Source organism: Leiobunum rupestre, chromosome 10 (assembly GCF_980474605.1).
Source record: "Leiobunum rupestre chromosome 10, qqLeiRupe1.1.hap1, whole genome shotgun sequence".
In the NCBI taxonomy this organism is placed as follows: Eukaryota; Metazoa; Arthropoda; class Arachnida; order Opiliones; family Sclerosomatidae; genus Leiobunum; species Leiobunum rupestre.
In genome coordinates this window covers 14,722,739-14,740,616 of record NC_143393.1, presented here as the reverse complement: position 1 = coordinate 14,740,616, position 17,878 = coordinate 14,722,739, and the positions used below count along the sequence as shown (strand labels likewise).

At 47.7% G+C, this 17,878-nt stretch overlaps 19 non-coding genes across 19 annotated transcripts; all 19 read left to right on the top strand.

The window, feature by feature from the left end:
• The first annotated feature begins 103 nt into the window (after window positions 1-103).
• Window positions 104-175, top strand: TRNAP-AGG (transfer RNA proline (anticodon AGG)). The gene has a single exon. It is a non-coding gene; the product is annotated as a tRNA-Pro (tRNA).
• An 87-nt stretch (window positions 176-262) lies between these two features.
• On the top strand, window positions 263-336 carry TRNAP-AGG (transfer RNA proline (anticodon AGG)). The gene has a single exon. It is a non-coding gene; the product is annotated as a tRNA-Pro (tRNA).
• A 244-nt stretch (window positions 337-580) lies between these two features.
• TRNAP-UGG (transfer RNA proline (anticodon UGG)) lies at window positions 581-654 on the top strand. The gene has a single exon. It is a non-coding gene; the product is annotated as a tRNA-Pro (tRNA).
• A 6,324-nt stretch (window positions 655-6,978) lies between these two features.
• On the top strand, window positions 6,979-7,050 carry TRNAP-UGG (transfer RNA proline (anticodon UGG)). The gene has a single exon. It is a non-coding gene; the product is annotated as a tRNA-Pro (tRNA).
• Window positions 7,051-7,137: 87 nt separating this feature from the next.
• Window positions 7,138-7,209, top strand: TRNAP-AGG (transfer RNA proline (anticodon AGG)). Its single transcript has one exon. It is a non-coding gene; the product is annotated as a tRNA-Pro (tRNA).
• Window positions 7,210-7,455: 246 nt separating this feature from the next.
• Window positions 7,456-7,527, top strand: TRNAP-UGG (transfer RNA proline (anticodon UGG)). Its single transcript has one exon. It is a non-coding gene; the product is annotated as a tRNA-Pro (tRNA).
• Window positions 7,528-7,932: 405 nt separating this feature from the next.
• TRNAP-UGG (transfer RNA proline (anticodon UGG)) lies at window positions 7,933-8,004 on the top strand. Its single transcript has one exon. It is a non-coding gene; the product is annotated as a tRNA-Pro (tRNA).
• Window positions 8,005-8,409: 405 nt separating this feature from the next.
• Window positions 8,410-8,481, top strand: TRNAP-AGG (transfer RNA proline (anticodon AGG)). Its single transcript has one exon. It is a non-coding gene; the product is annotated as a tRNA-Pro (tRNA).
• A 246-nt stretch (window positions 8,482-8,727) lies between these two features.
• On the top strand, window positions 8,728-8,799 carry TRNAP-UGG (transfer RNA proline (anticodon UGG)). Its single transcript has one exon. It is a non-coding gene; the product is annotated as a tRNA-Pro (tRNA).
• A 405-nt stretch (window positions 8,800-9,204) lies between these two features.
• On the top strand, window positions 9,205-9,276 carry TRNAP-UGG (transfer RNA proline (anticodon UGG)). Its single transcript has one exon. It is a non-coding gene; the product is annotated as a tRNA-Pro (tRNA).
• Window positions 9,277-9,999: 723 nt separating this feature from the next.
• TRNAP-UGG (transfer RNA proline (anticodon UGG)) lies at window positions 10,000-10,071 on the top strand. The gene has a single exon. It is a non-coding gene; the product is annotated as a tRNA-Pro (tRNA).
• A 405-nt stretch (window positions 10,072-10,476) lies between these two features.
• TRNAP-AGG (transfer RNA proline (anticodon AGG)) lies at window positions 10,477-10,548 on the top strand. Its single transcript has one exon. It is a non-coding gene; the product is annotated as a tRNA-Pro (tRNA).
• Window positions 10,549-10,794: 246 nt separating this feature from the next.
• On the top strand, window positions 10,795-10,866 carry TRNAP-UGG (transfer RNA proline (anticodon UGG)). The gene has a single exon. It is a non-coding gene; the product is annotated as a tRNA-Pro (tRNA).
• A 1,355-nt stretch (window positions 10,867-12,221) lies between these two features.
• TRNAP-AGG (transfer RNA proline (anticodon AGG)) lies at window positions 12,222-12,293 on the top strand. Its single transcript has one exon. It is a non-coding gene; the product is annotated as a tRNA-Pro (tRNA).
• Window positions 12,294-13,016: 723 nt separating this feature from the next.
• TRNAP-CGG (transfer RNA proline (anticodon CGG)) lies at window positions 13,017-13,088 on the top strand. Its single transcript has one exon. It is a non-coding gene; the product is annotated as a tRNA-Pro (tRNA).
• A 723-nt stretch (window positions 13,089-13,811) lies between these two features.
• On the top strand, window positions 13,812-13,883 carry TRNAP-AGG (transfer RNA proline (anticodon AGG)). Its single transcript has one exon. It is a non-coding gene; the product is annotated as a tRNA-Pro (tRNA).
• Window positions 13,884-14,124: 241 nt separating this feature from the next.
• On the top strand, window positions 14,125-14,196 carry TRNAP-CGG (transfer RNA proline (anticodon CGG)). Its single transcript has one exon. It is a non-coding gene; the product is annotated as a tRNA-Pro (tRNA).
• Window positions 14,197-15,554: 1,358 nt separating this feature from the next.
• Window positions 15,555-15,626, top strand: TRNAP-CGG (transfer RNA proline (anticodon CGG)). The gene has a single exon. It is a non-coding gene; the product is annotated as a tRNA-Pro (tRNA).
• Window positions 15,627-16,645: 1,019 nt separating this feature from the next.
• On the top strand, window positions 16,646-16,717 carry TRNAP-CGG (transfer RNA proline (anticodon CGG)). The gene has a single exon. It is a non-coding gene; the product is annotated as a tRNA-Pro (tRNA).
• Window positions 16,718-17,878: the final 1,161 nt, after the last annotated feature.

Sequence of the window (17,878 nt, the reverse complement as noted above, 5' to 3'; positions counted from 1 at the left end):
AATCCCGGACTGACCCCGCGATGAATGTTTTTGCCGACCAGTTTTACGGAGGAGACTTCAACGGGTTAGGCACGATATTTACATCTTGACCACTATGTAACGTGGTCCGTTGGTCTAGGGGTATGATTCTCGCTTAGGGTGCGAGAGGTCCCGGTTTCAAATCCCGGACGGACCCCGCGAAGAATGTTTTTGCCAACCAGATTTATGGAGGAGACTTCAACGGGTTTTGCACGATATTTACATCTTGAGCACATATCAACGTGGTCCGTTGGTCTAGGGGTATGATTCTCGCTTAGGGTGCGAGAGGTCCCGGGTTCAAATCCCGGACGGACGCCGCGAAGAATAATTATGCCAACCAGATTTATGGAAGAGACTTCAACGGGTTAGGCACCATATTTACATCTTGAGCACATGGGAACGTGGTCCGTTGGTCTAGGGGTATGTTTCTCGCTTTGGGTGCGAGAGGTCCCGGGTTCAAATCCCGGACGGACCCAGCGAAGAATATTTATGTAAACCAGATTTATGGAGGAGACTTCAACGGGTTAGGCACCATATTTACATCTTGACCCCAATGTAACGTGGTCCGTTGGTCTAGGGGTATGATTCTCGCTTTGGGTGCGAGAGGTCCCGGGTTCAAATCCCGGACGGAGCCCGCGATGAACGTTTTTGCCGATCAGTTTTATGGAGGAGACTTCATGGGCTTAGGCACGATATTTACATCTTGTGCACTAGATAGCGTGGGCTGTTATTCAAGCGGTATGATACTCGCTTTAGGTGCGAGAGGTCCCAGGTTCAAATCCAAGACGGACCCCGCGAAGAGGGTTTTTGCCGACCAGTTTTATGGAAGAGACTTCAACGGGTTACGCACCATATTTACATCTTGAGCACATGGGAACGTGGTCCGTTGGACTAGGGGTATGATTCTCGCTTTGGGTGCAAGAGGTCCCGGGTTCAAATCCCGGACGGACCCCGCGAAGAATATTTATGAAAACCAGATTTATGGAGGAGACTTCAACGGGTTAGGCACCATATTTACATCTTGACCCCAATGTAACGTGGTCCGTTGGTCTAGGGGTATGATTCTCACTTTGGGTGCGAGAGGTCCCGGGTCCAAATCCCGGACGGACCCCGCGATGAATGTTTTTGCCGACCAGTTTTATGGAGGAGACTTCATGGGCTTAGGCACGATATTTACATCTTGAGCACTAGATAGCGTGGGCTGTTATTCAAGCGGTATGATACTCGCTTTAGGTGCGAGAGGTCCCAGGTTCAAATCCAAGACGGACCCCGCGAAGAGGGTTTTTGCCGACCAGTTTTATGGAAGAGACTTCAACGGGTTAGGCACCATATTTACATCTTGAGCACATGGGAACGTGGTCCGTTGGACTAGGGGTGTGATTCTCGCTTTGGGTGCAAGAGATCCCGGACGGACCCCGCGAATAATATTTATGCCAACCAGATTTATGGAAGAGACTTCAACAGGTTAGGCACCATATTTACATCTTGAGCACATGGGAACGTGGTCCGTTGGTCTAGGGGTATGATTCGGGAGTTCGCTGCTAGGTTTGGTAGTGAACGGTTCGTCTTTTTTCGCTCCGTTTTCGCTAAGCCTGTTTGCCGCCTTTAAGTTGTTATTTTAGTTCAAGTTTTTTTTTCTTCTCTGTTAAAACCTTTTTTATCTAGTTTCGGTTTCTTGCGGGTGATTTCCCTCCTGGGTCTTCTGATCCAGGATGGATATTATTAAACGGTCGGTTTTTGTGGATTTTGAAGGAAAATTACCGAAGTTTGACGATGTTGCGGAGGCGGTGAAAATTCAATATGGTTTGGATGCGGTGAAATCTGTTGTTCCGTCCACGGGCGGCTACATTTTGGTATTTTCGTCTGAAACTTTGATTAATGATGCGATTGACACTGGGTTGGAGGTAGACAGCATTACTTATGCCATTTCGAGCGTCACCAAAAAACTGTTACGGCAAATTTTTTCGGCCTTCCGGATTATGTTACTGATGAGGCGTTGCTGGCGAAGTTGACGATGATGGGCTGCGAAATCAGAGGTACGATTTCGTGGCGGGAAAAAGCCGGGTTCTATTGTGGTATCCGATCAGTCCGTTTGACGCTCCCGGAAGGTAAATCAGCGTTACCTTACAGTCTTCGAGTTCCGGATGTCTTAAATAGAGAAAATTATTACCGTGTCACTCATGAATCGCAAGTTAAAGTCTGTAATATGTGTCTGGCATCCGATCATTTATATAAGGATTGCCCTCAATTTATTTGCCGTAAATGTAAAACACAAGGTCATGCTGTGCGTAATTGCCCTACTTGGGAACGCCCTGCAGTGGAGATGAAGGGACAGGAGCGTGGACAACCCCCTGTCATTGTCGCAGGGGGATCGATTGATCAATTCGCTGAGGGTCGTAAGGATGCCGTCGATGGTCCTGGTTCATTGGGTGCCGGACACGAAGAAGTTCATATTGCCACTCCTAACGCAACGCCGATGTCTCAGGGAATGGGCGCCGACCAAGTGGGCCGCGTCAAACCGACTGGTGAAGCTCAAAGGGGTTCCAAGCACCGGATCTCATCTGGTGACACCGATTCAGCTACTAATCCGTCTACAGGTCCTCCGCACAAGATATTTCAGAAGTTGCCATCGGGTAAATGGACCCAAATTAATTTGAATCCAAATGCCGGTGAAAATTCTGACGATTAATGTAGGCGGTTTGCGCGATGTAGAGAAGATGCGAAAGTTGGTTTTGTGGGCGAAGCATTATGATGTGTTGTTGTTGCAAGAGACTCATTGGGAGGCGTGTCATGTAAGTACTTTTCGGACTTTTTTTTCGGGTGCGGTCTACGTGGACTTGAACTTGGACACCAAGTTTTGCGGTGTGGCAATTTGTATTTCGCGGTTACTTGATTTTAAAGAATGTAATTTGATAAGTTCTAACGAGGGCCGGTATATTTTTATTTCCGCTGAAATTGAAGGCGAGAAAGTTGATTTAGGTTCTGTTTATGCCCCAACCGATGCGGTCAATAGATCTATTTTTATGCAAAATTTAATTCCCATTGTTCGTGTGTTAAATCGTCCGCTATTGGGCGGTGATTTTAATGATATTGTTTCTCGAGTTTTTGATCGGCGGTCGCCTGCCAAGATTACGGTGAGTGGAATGACGAATCTTCATCGCTGGGTCTCTTATCTCTCGTTGGTAGACATTTGGCGGTTGCAACATAAAAAAACATTCGATTATACGCGATCGGGGGTGGTTTTTGGTAACTTTGTGAGTTCTCGAATTGATTATTTTTTTGCTTTACATTCAGACGTATATAATATTTCAAAGTGTATGCATGTTTTTTGTAGTTTCTCTGACCATAAGGGTGTTTCTCTGATTTTTGAACCTAGTGGTATTCTTAGGGGGCCCGGAACTTGGAGTTTTAATTCTACTTTTTTAGAAGACGCACTTTTTTGCACGGCCATCGAGCGGACAGTTAAAAATAGTTATTCTTGGCCTTGTTATTTAACCGATATCTTTGAGTGGTATGATGCTTTAAAAGTTAAAATACGGGAGTACTGCATTTTTTACGGGCGTCACAAAGCGTTGATGAAGCGGGCTGTATGGGCGGACCTACAAAATAGGCTTCGAGACCTACAAGATTCGCCATTAAAAACAGATACGAATTTAGACGAAATAGCTGCGGTAACGAGTAAATTACGAGATATGGAAGAGAACGATTTGCAGGGTGCATTAGTTCGTTCGAGGTTGGAGTGGAGAGATTTGGGGGAACGCCCCACTCAGTATTTTTTGCGGCTGGAGAAATTTCGTCAGCGTCAACGTCAAATGACTTCTCTGACTCTCCCTTCGGGGGAGATTATTAAAGATCCTGCGTTAATAAGGGAGGAAGTGTTCCGTTTTTATTCGGAGTTGTATACACGAGGCGTTACGTCTCAAGCCGCTACTGACAATTTGAAGAATTTAATCTCAGGGAGGCTTACTGAAGGTGACCGCGATTCCTGCGAAGCCGTCGTGACCTGGAGCGACATTTACACGGAGTTAACTAATTTGGCCGGAGGGAAGGCCCCCGGTAGAGATGGCTTTACCAATGAGTTCCTGCGTTTCTTTATCCCTCTAATTAAAGATGACTTTATGCGCTTGGTTGCCGAATGCGAAGCCCGTGGCCTTTTGCCGAATAGCATGCGAGAAGGGATGGTGGTTTTGTTGCCTAAATCGGGGGATTTGACTCTTCTGAAAAATTGGAGGCCAATTACCCTATTGAATGGCGATAGGAAACTCCTTGCTAAGGTTTTTACTCGCCGTGTTTCGCCGCTTTTACCTTTAATTACGTCACCGTGTCAAACTGGTGGCATTCGTGGGCGTACCATTTCCGATACTCCCCGTTTTCTGTCTGATGTCATGGAGTTTTTAAAAATGGAAAATAGGCCAGGGATTTTTCTTCAACTCGATTTGTTAAAAGCGTTCGATCGGGTGGAATGGCCGTATCTATTTGCAATCTTAGAAGCCTTTGGTTTCGGCGCACGCTTCCGCGCTTGGATTCAGATGTTTTTAGTTGGCGCCAAGACAGCTATTAAGCTTCATGGATATGTTACCGATTCTTTTGTCATTAGCCGCTCGGTTCGTCAAGGGTGTCCGCTCAGTCCTTTGCTGTACGTTCTATCATCTGAACCTTTTTGCGCCTTACTCGAAACGGACAAACGTATATGTCGGATAATGCTCACGGACTTAACACCGTCCCCTGTGGTGTTTCAACATATTGATGACACTTCCATTCTCGTCACTGGGCCTAGGGATGTTACTTACCTTTTGGAGGATATTGAACTTTATTGCCAGTCTTCGGGAGCTGCCATCAATCTTGCAAAAAGTTTTGGTTGTTGGCTCGGCTCCTTGCGATTTCACGCGGACCAGACTGTGGCTGGGCTTGTTATTAGCGCCCGTTCAATAAAGGTATTGGGCGTGACCTTGGGCTATGACCATGACGTCGTTGCCACGATGAACTGGGAGGGCCGGTATGAAAAATTTAAAAATGTCCTACACGTTTGGAAGGGTCGTAGTCTGACCATTTTTGGGAAAGTCATTATCATTAACGTGTTAGGAGCGTCGATATTGTGGCATATACTGGAGGTTTTTGATTTACCGGACCGCTGGTTCTCTGATTTTAAGCGGCTCATGTTGGATTTTATTTGGAAGGATCGCCCACATTCTATATCGTACGAAACCTTAACTCGCCATAAGAGTCAAGGCGGGTTTGGATTAATCAATCTTCGGATCAAACAGAAGGTACTTCGTCTGAAGGAATGTTTGCAGCTCGCTACCGGGTCCAAGCCTTCGCATGTCGCATGCGTTGCGTCTCGGTTCTTTGACGAATATGGCGGCGGACTTCGCCAGGGTCTCTCAATGCTACGGATTAGAATTGAACGTCGTCTGCTTTGCGCTATCCCGAAACTCCATGGATCAATGTTATTGGCTTGGAAAGAGTTCTTGGCTCTCACGCGATGGACCTTGGTTCCTTTGACCAACCCTATTATGGAGCCCCTATTTTATAACTCAAATCTTTTAATCACGAACATTTCTTTGGCTGAGCGGCGTCTTCTTGCTTCTTGTGGCGTGGTCTACCTGAAAGATATTTGCTACGAGGTCATCCTGGGGTTTCTTCCGGATGAAGCCTTTTTGGAATTGACCGCAGATTCCGGAATCGGTCGCCGTCGGTTGTTGCAAATTTTTCAAAGGATCAAAGATTCTCTCCCTCCCGCGGTACATCGAGTGATACATAGTAAAGAGGTCTACGAGCTTGAGACACGGCCAACGTTCGCGCTGGTCGCGGACACAGGGATCTCTGTGGAATTGGACAAAATTACATCTACGTCAATTTCCAAAACTTTCAATGCCATAACCCCGATTCCGGAATCGAATGGTGAAGAACGTTGGCGGGCTTTCTTCGGGGGCCCTTTACAGAAGTTCCGGGTTAAATCACTTGTCAATTCTACGTTGGGTCCCCGATTGTCAAGTATGAATCTCCGAGTGTATCATATGGGGTTCATGGTCAAGCAGCGGCTATTTCGCGCCGGCATAACAGACGATGATCAGTGCCCGCTATGTGGCCTTGAAAAGGAGTCAGTTTCGCATTTATTTTTGGAATGTCAAGATACGCACGAATGGCTCGATTGGTTATTTTCTTCAGTGTTGTCGCTGTACACGCTGTTTGGTGAAAAGGACATGTGGACGCGTTATATCGTCTTTGGACTCAAGCCTAAAACTGCGGACTCTAAAGAGCATTGGGAGGTCGCTTCCATATTAACTGCTATTGCCAAAGAAGCCATTTGGAGTAATCGTTGTTTGTACAATTTGGGGCAGATAACCAATAAGCGTACGCTTTTTTCCCGTTTTCGTGCTCTCATAAAAACTGAGGCTCGGTACCGCGTGCAATGGCTACTCCTTCATAAGCCGGGTTGTACGGCCGCAATAGATATTTTTCGTAACTTATGAGGGGTCAATAATCTTGGAGATATCCTTATGGTCATTAATATTTAAAGTACTTTATTGAAATGTGTATTTTGTTGTATTTGCAGTAGTTATTATTTTCTATAACTGAGGATTTTTTATCAATGATATTTTGCTTATTTATTTTTCATGTTGTTTCTAACTTCAATTGTGTAATGCTTTTAATAACACTGCTTCACATATATATAACATTGCTGGATGTACGTAGGTTTAAATTGTTAAATTTGTTTTAAATATTAACACTGTGCAATAATGCATGTAACAAAATAAAAATTTTAAATAAATAAAAAAAAAAAATTCTCGCTTAGAAAAAAAAAAAAAAAAAAAGGTTTATGATTCTCGCTTTGGGTGCGAGAGGTCCCGGGGTCAAATCCCGGACGGATCCAGCGAAGAATGTTTGTGCCAACCAGATTTGTGGAGGAGACTTCAACGGGTTAGGCACCATATTTACATCTTGACCACAATGTAACGTGGTCCGTTGGTCTAGGGGTATGATTCTCGCTTTGGGTGCGAGAGGTCCCGGGTTCAAATCCCGGACGGACCCCGCGAAGAATGTTTTTGCCAACCAGATTTATGGAGGAGACTTCAACGGGTTTTGCACGATATTTACATCTTGAGCACATGTCAACGTGGTCCGTTGGTCTAGGGGTATGATTCTCGCTTAGGGTGCGAGAGGTCCCAGGTTCAAACCCCGGACGGACCCCGCGAAGAATATTTATGCCAACCAGATTTATGGAAGAGACTTCAACGGGTTAGGCACCATATTTACATCTTGAGCACATGGGAACGTGGTCCGTTGGTCTAGGGGTATGTTTCTCGCTTTGGGTGCGAGAGGTCCCGGGTTCAAATCCCGGACGGACCCAGCGAAGAATATTTATGAAAACCAGATTTATGGAGGAGACTTCAACGGGTTAGGCACCATATTTACATCTTGACCCCAATGTAACGTGGTCCGTTGGTCTAGGGGGATGATTCTCGCTTTGGGTGCGAGAGGTCCCGGGTTCAAATCCCGGACGGACCCCGCGATGAATGTTTTTGCCGACCGGTTTTATGGAGGAGACTTCATGGGCTTAGGCACGATATTTACATCTTGAGCACTAGATAGCGTGGGCTGTTATTCAAGCGGTATGATACTCGCTTTAGGTGCGAGAGGTCCTAGGTTCAAATCCAAGACGGACCCCGCGAAGAGGGTTTTTGCCGACCAGTTTTATGGAAGAGACTTCAACGGGTTAGGCACCATATTTACATCTTGAGCACATGGGAACGTGGTCCGTTGGACTAGGGGTATGATTCTCGCTTTGGGTGCAAGAGGTCCCGGGTTCAAATCCCGGACGGACCCCGCGAAGAATATTTATGCCAACCAGATCTATGGAAGAGACTTCAACGGGTTAGGCACCATATTTACATCTTGACCACAATGTAACGTGGTCCGTTGGTCTAGGGGTATGATTCTCGCTTTGGGTGCAAGAGGTCCCGGGTTCAAATCCCGGACGGACCCCGCGAATAATATTTATGAAAACCAGATTTATGGAAGAGACTTCAACGGGTTAGGCACCATATTTACATCTTGAGCACATGGGAACGTGGTCCGTTGGTCTAGGGGTATGATTCTCGCTTTGGGTGCGAGAGGTCCCGGGGTCAAATCCCGGACGGACCCAGCGAAGAATGTTTGTGCCAACCAGATTTGTGGAGGAGACTTCAACGGGTTAGGCACCATATTTACATCTTGAGCACTAGATAGCGTGGGCTGTTATTCAAGCGGTATGATACTCGCTTTAGGTGCGAGAGGTCCCGGTTTCAAATCCCGGACGGACCCCGCGAAGAATGTTTTTGCCAACCAGATTTATGGAGGAGACTTCAACGGGTTTTGCACGATATTTACATCTTGAGCACGTATCAACGTGGTCCGTTTATCTAGGGGTATGATTCTCGCTTAGGGTGCGAGAGGTCCCGGGTTCAAATCCCGGACGGACCCCGCGAAGAATATTTATGCCAACCAGATTTATGGAAGAGACTTCAACAAGTTAGGCACCATATTTACATCTTGAGCACATGGGAACGTGGTCCGTTGGTCTAGGGGTATGTTTCTCGCTTTGAGTGCGAGAGGTCCCGGGTTCGAATCCCAGACGGACCCAGCGAAGAATATTTATGAAAACCAGATTTATGGAGGAGACTTCAACGGGTTAAGCACCATATTTACATCTTGACCCCAATGTAACGTGGTCCGTTGGTCTAGGGGTATGATTCTCGCTTTGGGTTCGAGAGGTCCCGGGTTCAAATCCCGGACGGACCCCGCGATGGATGTTTTTGCCGACCAGTTTTATGGAGGAGACTTCAACGGGTTATGTACGATATTTAGATCTTGAGCACTTAACAGCGTAATTCGTTGGTCTAGGGGTATGATTCTTGCTTCGGGTGCGAGAGGTCCCGGGTTTAAATCCCGGACGGACCCTGCGAAGAATATTTATGCCAACCAGATTTATGGAAGAGACTTCAACGGGTTATGCACGACAATTAGATCGTCAGCACAAAACCACTTGGTCCGTTGGTCTTGGGGTATGATTCTCGCTTTGGGTGCGAGAGGTCCCGGGTTCAAATCCCGGACTGACCCCGCGATGAATGTTTTTGCCGACCAGTTTTATGGAGGAGACTTCAACGGGTTAGGCACCATATTTACATCTTGACCCCAATGTAACGTGGTCCGTTGGTCTAGGGGTATGATTCTCGCTTTGGGTGCGAGAGGTCCCGGGTTCAAATCCCGGACGGACCCCGCGATGAATGTTTTTGCCGACCAGTTTTATGGAGGAGACTTCAGGGGCTTACGCACGATATTTACATCTTGAGCACTAGATAGCGTGGGCTGTTATTCAAGCGGTGTGATACTCGCTTTAGGTGCGAGAGGTCCCAGGTTCAAATCCAAGACTGACCCCGCGAAGAGTGTTTTTGCCGACCAGTTTTATGGAAGAGACTTCAACGGGTTATGCACCATATTTACATCTTGAGCACATGGGAACGTGGTCCGTTGGACTAGGGGTATGATTCTCGCTTTGGGTGCGAGAGGTCCCGGGTTCAAATCCCGGACGGACCCCGCGATGAATGTTTTTGCCGACCAGTTTTATGGAGGAGACTTCATGGGCTTAGGCACGATATTTACATCTTGAGCACTAGATAGCGTGGGCTGTTATTCAAGCGGTATGATACTCGCTTTAGGTGCGAGAGGTCCTAGGTTCAAATCCAAGACGGACCCCGCGAAGAGGGTTTTTGCCGACCAGTTTTATGGAAGAGACTTCAACGGGTTAGGCACCATATTTACATCTTGAGCACATGGGAACGTGGTCCGTTGGACTAGGGGTATGATTCTCGCTTTGGGTGCAAGAGGTCCCGGGTTCAAATCCCGGACGGACCCCGCGAAGAATATTTATGCCAACCAGATCTATGGAAGAGACTTCAACGGGTTAGGCACCATATTTACATCTTGACCACAATGTAACGTGGTCCGTTGGTCTAGGGGTATGATTCTCGCTTTGGGTGCAAGAGGTCCCGGGTTCAAATCCCGGACGGACCCCGCGAATAATATTTATGAAAACCAGATTTATGGAAGAGACTTCAACGGGTTAGGCACCATATTTACATCTTGAGCACATGGGAACGTGGTCCGTTGGTCTAGGGGTATGATTCTCGCTTTGGGTGCGAGAGGTCCCGGGGTCAAATCCCGGACGGACCCAGCGAAGAATGTTTGTGCCAACCAGATTTGTGGAGGAGACTTCAACGGGTTAGGCACCATATTTACATCTTGAGCACTAGATAGCGTGGGCTGTTATTCAAGCGGTATGATACTCGCTTTAGGTGCGAGAGGTCCCGGTTTCAAATCCCGGACGGACCCCGCGAAGAATGTTTTTGCCAACCAGATTTATGGAGGAGACTTCAACGGGTTTTGCACGATATTTACATCTTGAGCACGTATCAACGTGGTCCGTTTATCTAGGGGTATGATTCTCGCTTAGGGTGCGAGAGGTCCCGGGTTCAAATCCCGGACGGACCCCGCGAAGAATATTTATGCCAACCAGATTTATGGAAGAGACTTCAACAAGTTAGGCACCATATTTACATCTTGAGCACATGGGAACGTGGTCCGTTGGTCTAGGGGTATGTTTCTCGCTTTGAGTGCGAGAGGTCCCGGTTTCAAATCCCGGACGGACCCAGCGAAGAATATTTATGGAAACCAGATTTATGGAGGAGACTTCAACGGGTTAGGCACCATATTTACATCTTGACCCCAATGTAACGTGGTCCGTTGGTCTAGGGGTATGATTCTCGCTTTGGGTGCGAGAGGTCCCGGGTTCAAATCCCGGACGGACCCCGCGATGAATGTTTTTGCCGACCAGTTTTATGGAGGAGACTTCAGGGGCTTACGCACGATATTTACATCTTGAGCACTAGATAGCGTGGGCTGTTATTCAAGCGGTGTGATACTCGCTTTAGGTGCGAGAGGTCCCAGGTTCAAATCCAAGACTGACCCCGCGAAGAGTGTTTTTGCCGACCAGTTTTATGGAAGAGACTTCAACGGGTTATGCACCATATTTACATCTTGAGCACATGGGAACGTGGTCCGTTGGACTAGGGGTATGATTCTCGCTTCGGGTGCAAGAGGTCCCGGGTTCAAATCCCGGACGGACGCCGCGATGAGTGTTTTTGCCGACCAGTTTTATGGAGGAAAGTTCAACGGGTTAGTTATGATATTTTCATCTTGAGCATGATATGACGTGTTCCTTGGTCTAGGGGTATGATTCTCGCTTCGGGTGCGAGAGGTCCCGGGTTCAAATCCCGGACGGACCCCTCGAAGAATGTTTTTGCCGACCTGTTTAATGGAGGAGACTTCAACGGGTTTGGCACGATATATACATCTTGACTACAGCGTATCATGGTCCATTCGTCTAGGGGAGTGATTCTCGCTTCGGGTGCGAGAAGTCCCGGGTTCAAATCCAAGACGGACCCCGCGATGAGTGTTTTTGCCTACCAGATTTATGGAGGAGAATTCAACGGGTTCGGCACGATATTTACATCTTTAGCATTAACTAACGTGGTCTGTTGGTCTAGGGGTATTATTCTCGCTTCTGGTGCGAGAGGTCCCGGGTAAAAATTCCGGACGGACCCCGCGAAGAGTGTTTTTGCCGACCAGTTTTATGGAGGAGACTTCATAAGGTTAGGCACAATATTTACATCTTGACCACACAATAACGTGGTCATTCGTCTAGGGGCATGATTCTCGCTTAGGGTGCGAGACGTCCCGGGGTCAAATCCCGGACGGACCCCGCGAAGAGCGTTTTTGCCGACCAGTTTTATGGAGTAGACTTCATAGGCGTAGGCACAATATTTACATCCTGAGCACTAGATAGCGTGGTCTGTTATTCTAAGGGTATGATTCTCGCTTTAGGTGCGAGAGGTCCCGGGTTCAAATCCAAGACGGACACTGCGATGAGTGTTTTGCCGACCAGTTTTATAAAGGAGACTTCAACGGGTTAGGCACGATATTTACATCTTGACCCGATGTAACGTGGTCCATTCGTCTAGGGGTATGATTCTCGCTTCGGGTGCTAGAGGTCCCGAGTTCAAATCCCAGACGGACTCCGCGATGAATGTTTTTGCCGACCAGATTTATGGATGAGACTTCAACGGGTTTTGCGCGATATTGAGATCGTCAGCACAATACCACTTGGTCCGTTGGTCTAGGGGTATGGTTCTCGCTTAGGGTGCGAGAGGTCCCGGGTTCAAATCCCGGCCGGACCCCGCGATGAGTGTTTTTGCCGACCAGTTTTATGGAGGAGACTTCAACGGGTTAGTCAACATATTTACATCTTAAGCGCAACTGAACGTGGTTCGTTGGTCTAGGAGTATGATTATCGCTTTGGGTGCGAGAGGTCCCGGGTTCAAATCCCGGGTGGACCCCGCGAAGAGTATTTCTGCCGACCAGATTTATGTATGAAAGTTCAACGGGTTAGGCACGATATTTACATCTTGACCACATTGTAACGTGGTACATTCGTCTAGGGGAATGATTCTCGCTTCGGGTGCGAGAAGTCCAAGGTTCAAATCCAAGACGGACCCCGCGATGACTGTTTTTGCCGACCAGTTTTATGGAGGAGACTTCAACGGGTTAGGCACGACATTTACTTCTTGAGCAAAAGATAACGTGGTGCGTTGGTCCAGGGGTATGATTCTCGCTTTGGGTGCAAGAAGTCCAAGGTTCAAATCCAAGACGGACACCGCGATGAGTGTTTTTGCCGACCAGTTTTATGGAGGAAAGTGCAACGGGTTAGGCACGATATTTACTTCTTGAGCAAACGATAACGTGGTGCGTTGGTCTAGGGGTATGATTCTCGCTTTGGGTGCGAGAAGTCCCGGGTACAAATCCAAGACGGACCCCGCGATGAGTGTTTTTGCCGACCAGTTTTATGGAGGAGACTTCATCAGGTTAGGCACAATATTTACATCTTGACCACAATGGAACGTGGTCCGTTGGTCTAGGGGTATGATTCTTGCTTCGGGTGCGAGAGGTCCCGGGTTCAAATCCCGGACGGACCCCGCGAATAATGTTTTTGCCGACCAGATTTATGGAGGAGACTTCAACGGGTTAGGTACGATATTTACTTCTTGAGCAAAAGATAACGTGGTCCGTTGGTCTAGGGGTATGATTCTCGCTTTGGGTGCGAGAAGTCCCAGGTTCAAATCCAAGGCGAATCCCGTGATGAGTGTTTTTGCCGACCAGTTTTATGGAGGAAAGTTCAACGGGTTAGGCACGATATTTTCTTCTTGAGCAAACGATAACGTTGTGCGTTGGTCTAGGGGTATGATTCTCGCTTTGGGTGCGAGAGGTCCCGGGTGTAAATCCAAGACGGACCCCGCGATGAGTGTTTTTGCAGACCAGTTTTATGGAGGAGACTTCATCAGGTTAGGCACAATATTTACATCTTGACCTCTAAATAACGTGGTCCATTCGTCTAGGGGAATGATTCTCGCTTCGGGTGCGAGAGGTCCCGGGTTCAAAAACCGGACGAACCCCGCGATGAATGTTTTTGCCGACCAGTTTTATGGAGAAGACTTCAACGGGTTAGGCACGATATTTACTTCTTGAGCAAAAGACAACGTGGTCCGTTGGTCTAGGGGTATGATTCTCGAGTTGGGTGCGAGAAGTCCCAGGTTCAAATCCAAGGCGGATCCCGCGATGAGTGTTTTTGCCGACCAGTTTTATGGAGGAAAGTTCAACGGGTTAGCCACGATATTTACTTCTTGAGAAAATAATAACGTGGTGCGTTGGTCTAGGGGTATGATTCTCGCTTAGGGTGCGAGAGGTCCCGGGTTCAAATCCCGGACGGACCCCGCGAAGAATGTTTTTGCCGACCAGATTTATGGAGGAGACTTCAACGGGTTAGGCACCATATTTACATCTTGAGCACAAGTGTGGTACTTTGGTCTAGGGGTATGATTCTCGCTTAGGGTGCGAGAAGTACCACGTTAAATCCCGGGCGGACCCCGCGATGAGTGTTACTGCCGTCCAGATTTATGGCGGAAAGTTCAACGGGTTATGCACAATATTTAGATCTTGACCAAATACCAACGTGGTCCGTTGGTCTAGGGGTATGATTCTTGCTTCGGGTGCGAGAGGTCCCGGGTTCAAATCCCGGACGGACCCCGGGAAGAATGTTTTTGCCGACCAATTTTATGGAGGAGACTTCAACGGGTTATGCACGATATTTAGATCTTGAGCACTTAACAGCGTGATCCGTTGGTCTAGGGGTATGATTCTTGCTTCGGGTGCGAGAGGTTCCGGGTTCAAATCCCGGACGGACCCCGATATTAATATTTTTGCCGACCAGTTTTATGGAGTAGACTTCATAGGCGTAGGCACGATATTTACATCTTGAGCAATAGATAGCGTGGTCTGTTATTCTAGGGGTATGATTCTTGCTTTAGGTGCGAGAGGTCCCGGGTTCAAATCCAAGATGGACCCTGCGATGAGTGTTTTTGCCCACCAGTTTTATGGAGGAGACTTCATCAGGTTAGGCACAATATTTACATCTTGACCACAATGTAACGTGGTCCATTCGTCTAGGGGTATGATTCTCACTTCGGGTGCTAGAGGTCCCGGGTTAAAATCCCGGACGGACCCCGCGATTAATGTTTTTGCCGACCAGATTTATGGATAAGACTTCAACGGGTTAGGCACGATATTTACTTCTTGAGCAAAAGCTAACGTGGTACGTTGGTCTAGGGATATGGTTCTCGCTTAGTGTGTGAGAGGTCCCGGGTTCAATTCCCGGGCGGACCCCGCGATGAGTATTTTTGCCGACCAGTTTTATGGAGGAGACTTCAACGGGTTAGTCAAAATAATTACATCTTAAGCACAACTGAACGTGGTTCGTTGGTCTAGGAGTATGATTTTCGCTTTAGGTGCGAGAGGTCCCGGGTTCAAATCCCGGGTGGACCCCGCGATGAATGTTTTTGCGGACCAGTTTTATGGAGGAGACTTCAACGGGTTAGGCACGATATTTACTTCTTGAGCAAAAGCTAACGTGGTACGTTGGTCTAGGGATATGGTTCTCGCTTAGTGTGTGAGAGGTCCCGGGTTCAATTCCCGGGCGGACCCCGCGATGAGTATTTTTGCCGACCAGTTTTATGGAGGAGACTTCAACGGGTTAGTCAACATATTTACATCTTAAGCACAACTGAACGTGGTTCGTTGGTCTAGGAGTATGAAATTCGCTTTGGGTGCAAGAGGTCCCGGGTTCAAATCCCGGACGGACCCCGCGAAGTATGTTTTTGCCAACCAGATTTATGGAGGAGACTTCAACGGGTTTTGCACGATATTTACATCGTCAGCATGAAACACGTGGTCCATTCGTCTAGGGGTATGATTCTCGCGTAGGGTGCGAGACGTTAAGGGTTCAAATCCCGGACGGAACCCGCGAAGAGTATTAATGCCGACCAGATTTATGGAGGAGACTTCAACGGGTTAGGCACCATATTTACATCTTGAGCACATAGGAACGTGGTCCGTTGGTCTAGGGGTATGATTCTCGCTTCGGGTGCGAGAGGTCCCGGGTTCAAATCCCGGACGGACCCGTCTAAGAATGGGTTTGCCGGCCAGTTTTATGGAGGTGACTTCAACGGGTTATGCACAATATTTACATCGACAGCGCAACAAAACGTGGTCCGTTAGTCCAGGGGTATGATTCTCGCTTAGGGTGCGAGAGATCCCGGGTGGACCCCTCTAAGAATGTGTTTGCCGACCTGATTTAAAGATGAGACTTCAACGGGTTAGTCAATATATTTACATCTTGACCACAATGTAACGTGGTCCGTTGGTCTAGGGGTACGATTCTCGCTTCGGGTGCTAGAGGTCCCGAGTTCAAATCCCAGACGGACCCCGCGATGAGTGTTTTTGCCGACCAGATTTATGGAGGAGTATTCAACGGGTTAGGCATCATATTTACATTTTGAGCACAAGTGTGGTACTTTGGTCTAGGGGTATGATTATCGTTTCGGGTGCGAGAGGTCCCGGGTTCAAATCCCGGACGAACCCCGCGATGAATGTTTTTGCCGACCAGTTTTATGGAGAAGACTTCAACGGGTTAGGCACGATATTTACTTCTTGAGCAAAAGGTAACGTGGTCCGTTGGTCTAGGGGTATGATTCTCGAGTTGGGTGCGAGAAGTCCCAGGTTCAAATCCAAGGCGGATCCCGCGATGAGTGTTTTTGCCGACCAGTTTTATGGAGGAAAGTTCAACGGGTTAGGCACGATATTTACTTCTTGAGCAAATGATAACGTGGAGCGTTGGTCTAGGGGTATGATTCTCGCTTAGGGTGCGAGAGGTCCCGGGTTCAAATCCCGGACGGACCCCGCGAAGAATGTTTTTGCCGACCAGATTTATGGAGGAGACTTCAACGGGTTAGACACCATATTTACATCTTGAGCACAAGTGTGGTACTTTGGTCTAGGGGTATGATTCTCGCTTAGGGTGCGAGAAGTACCACGTTAAATCCCGGGCGGACCCCGCGATGAGTATTTCTGCCGACCAGATTTATGGCGGAAAGTTCAACGGGTTATGCACGATATTTAGATCTTGACCACATACCAACGTGGTCCGTTGGTCTAGGGGTATGATTCTTGCTTCGGGTGCGAGAGGTCCCGGGTTCAAATCCCGGACGGATCCCGGAGAGAATGTTTTCGCCGACCAATTTTATGGAGGAGACTTCAACGGGTTATGCACGATATTTAGATCTTGAGCACTTAACAGCGTGATCCGTTGGTCTAGGGGTGTGATTCTTGCTTCGGGTGCGAGAGGTTCAGGGTTCAAATCCCGGACGGACCCCGATATGAATATTTTTGCCGACCAGTTTTATGGAGTAGACTTCATAGGCGTAGGCACGATATTTACATCTTGAGCCCAATGTTAGTCCAGGGGTATGATTATCGCTTTGGTTTAGAGAGGTTCCGGGTTCAAATCCCGGACGGACCCCGCGAAGAATGTTTTTGCCGACCATATTTATAGAGGAGACTTCAACGGGTTAGGCACGATATTTAGATCGTTAGCAAAAAACCACTTGGTCCGTTGGTCTAGGGGTATGATTCTCGCTTAGGGTGCGAGAGATCCCGGGTGGACCCCTCTAAGAATGTGTTTGCCGACCTGATTTACAGATGAGACTTCAACGGGTTAGTCAACATATTTACATCTTAAGCACAACTGAACGTGGTTCGTTAGTCTACTAGTATGATTTTCGCTTTGGGTGCGAGAGGTCCCGGGGTCAAATCCCGGAGGTCCCCGCGAAGAATGTTTTTGCCGACCAGATTTATGGAGGAGTATTCAACGGGTTAGGCATCATATTTACATCTTGAGCACAAGTGTGGTACTTTGGTCTAGGGGTATGATTCTCGCTTCGGATGCTAAAGGTCCCGGGTTCAAATCACGGACGGACCCCGCGATTAATGTTTTTTGCCAACCAGATTTATGGAGGAGACTTGAACGGGTTTTGCACGATATTTACATCTTGAGCATATATAAACGTGGTCCGTTGGTCTAGGGGTATGATTCTTGCTTAGGGTGCGAGAGATCCCGGGTTCAAAATCCCGGACGGATCCCCGAATGAATGTGTTAGAGTAACATTTGAATATCGCGCGCGTATCAATAAAAATGTTGTAACGCGATGGCGCCACAGTCTGGCGGTTTTTATCACTCTTCCCGGTAAAAAAAGGTGTTCACGATATATGGTGGCGGGACATCTTGCGATAGGTGATAATGCATTGTTTATTGTTTGTACGTTAATAATATAGATAATTAAGTGTTAACAAGCCAGTTAATAAATGATCATATTGT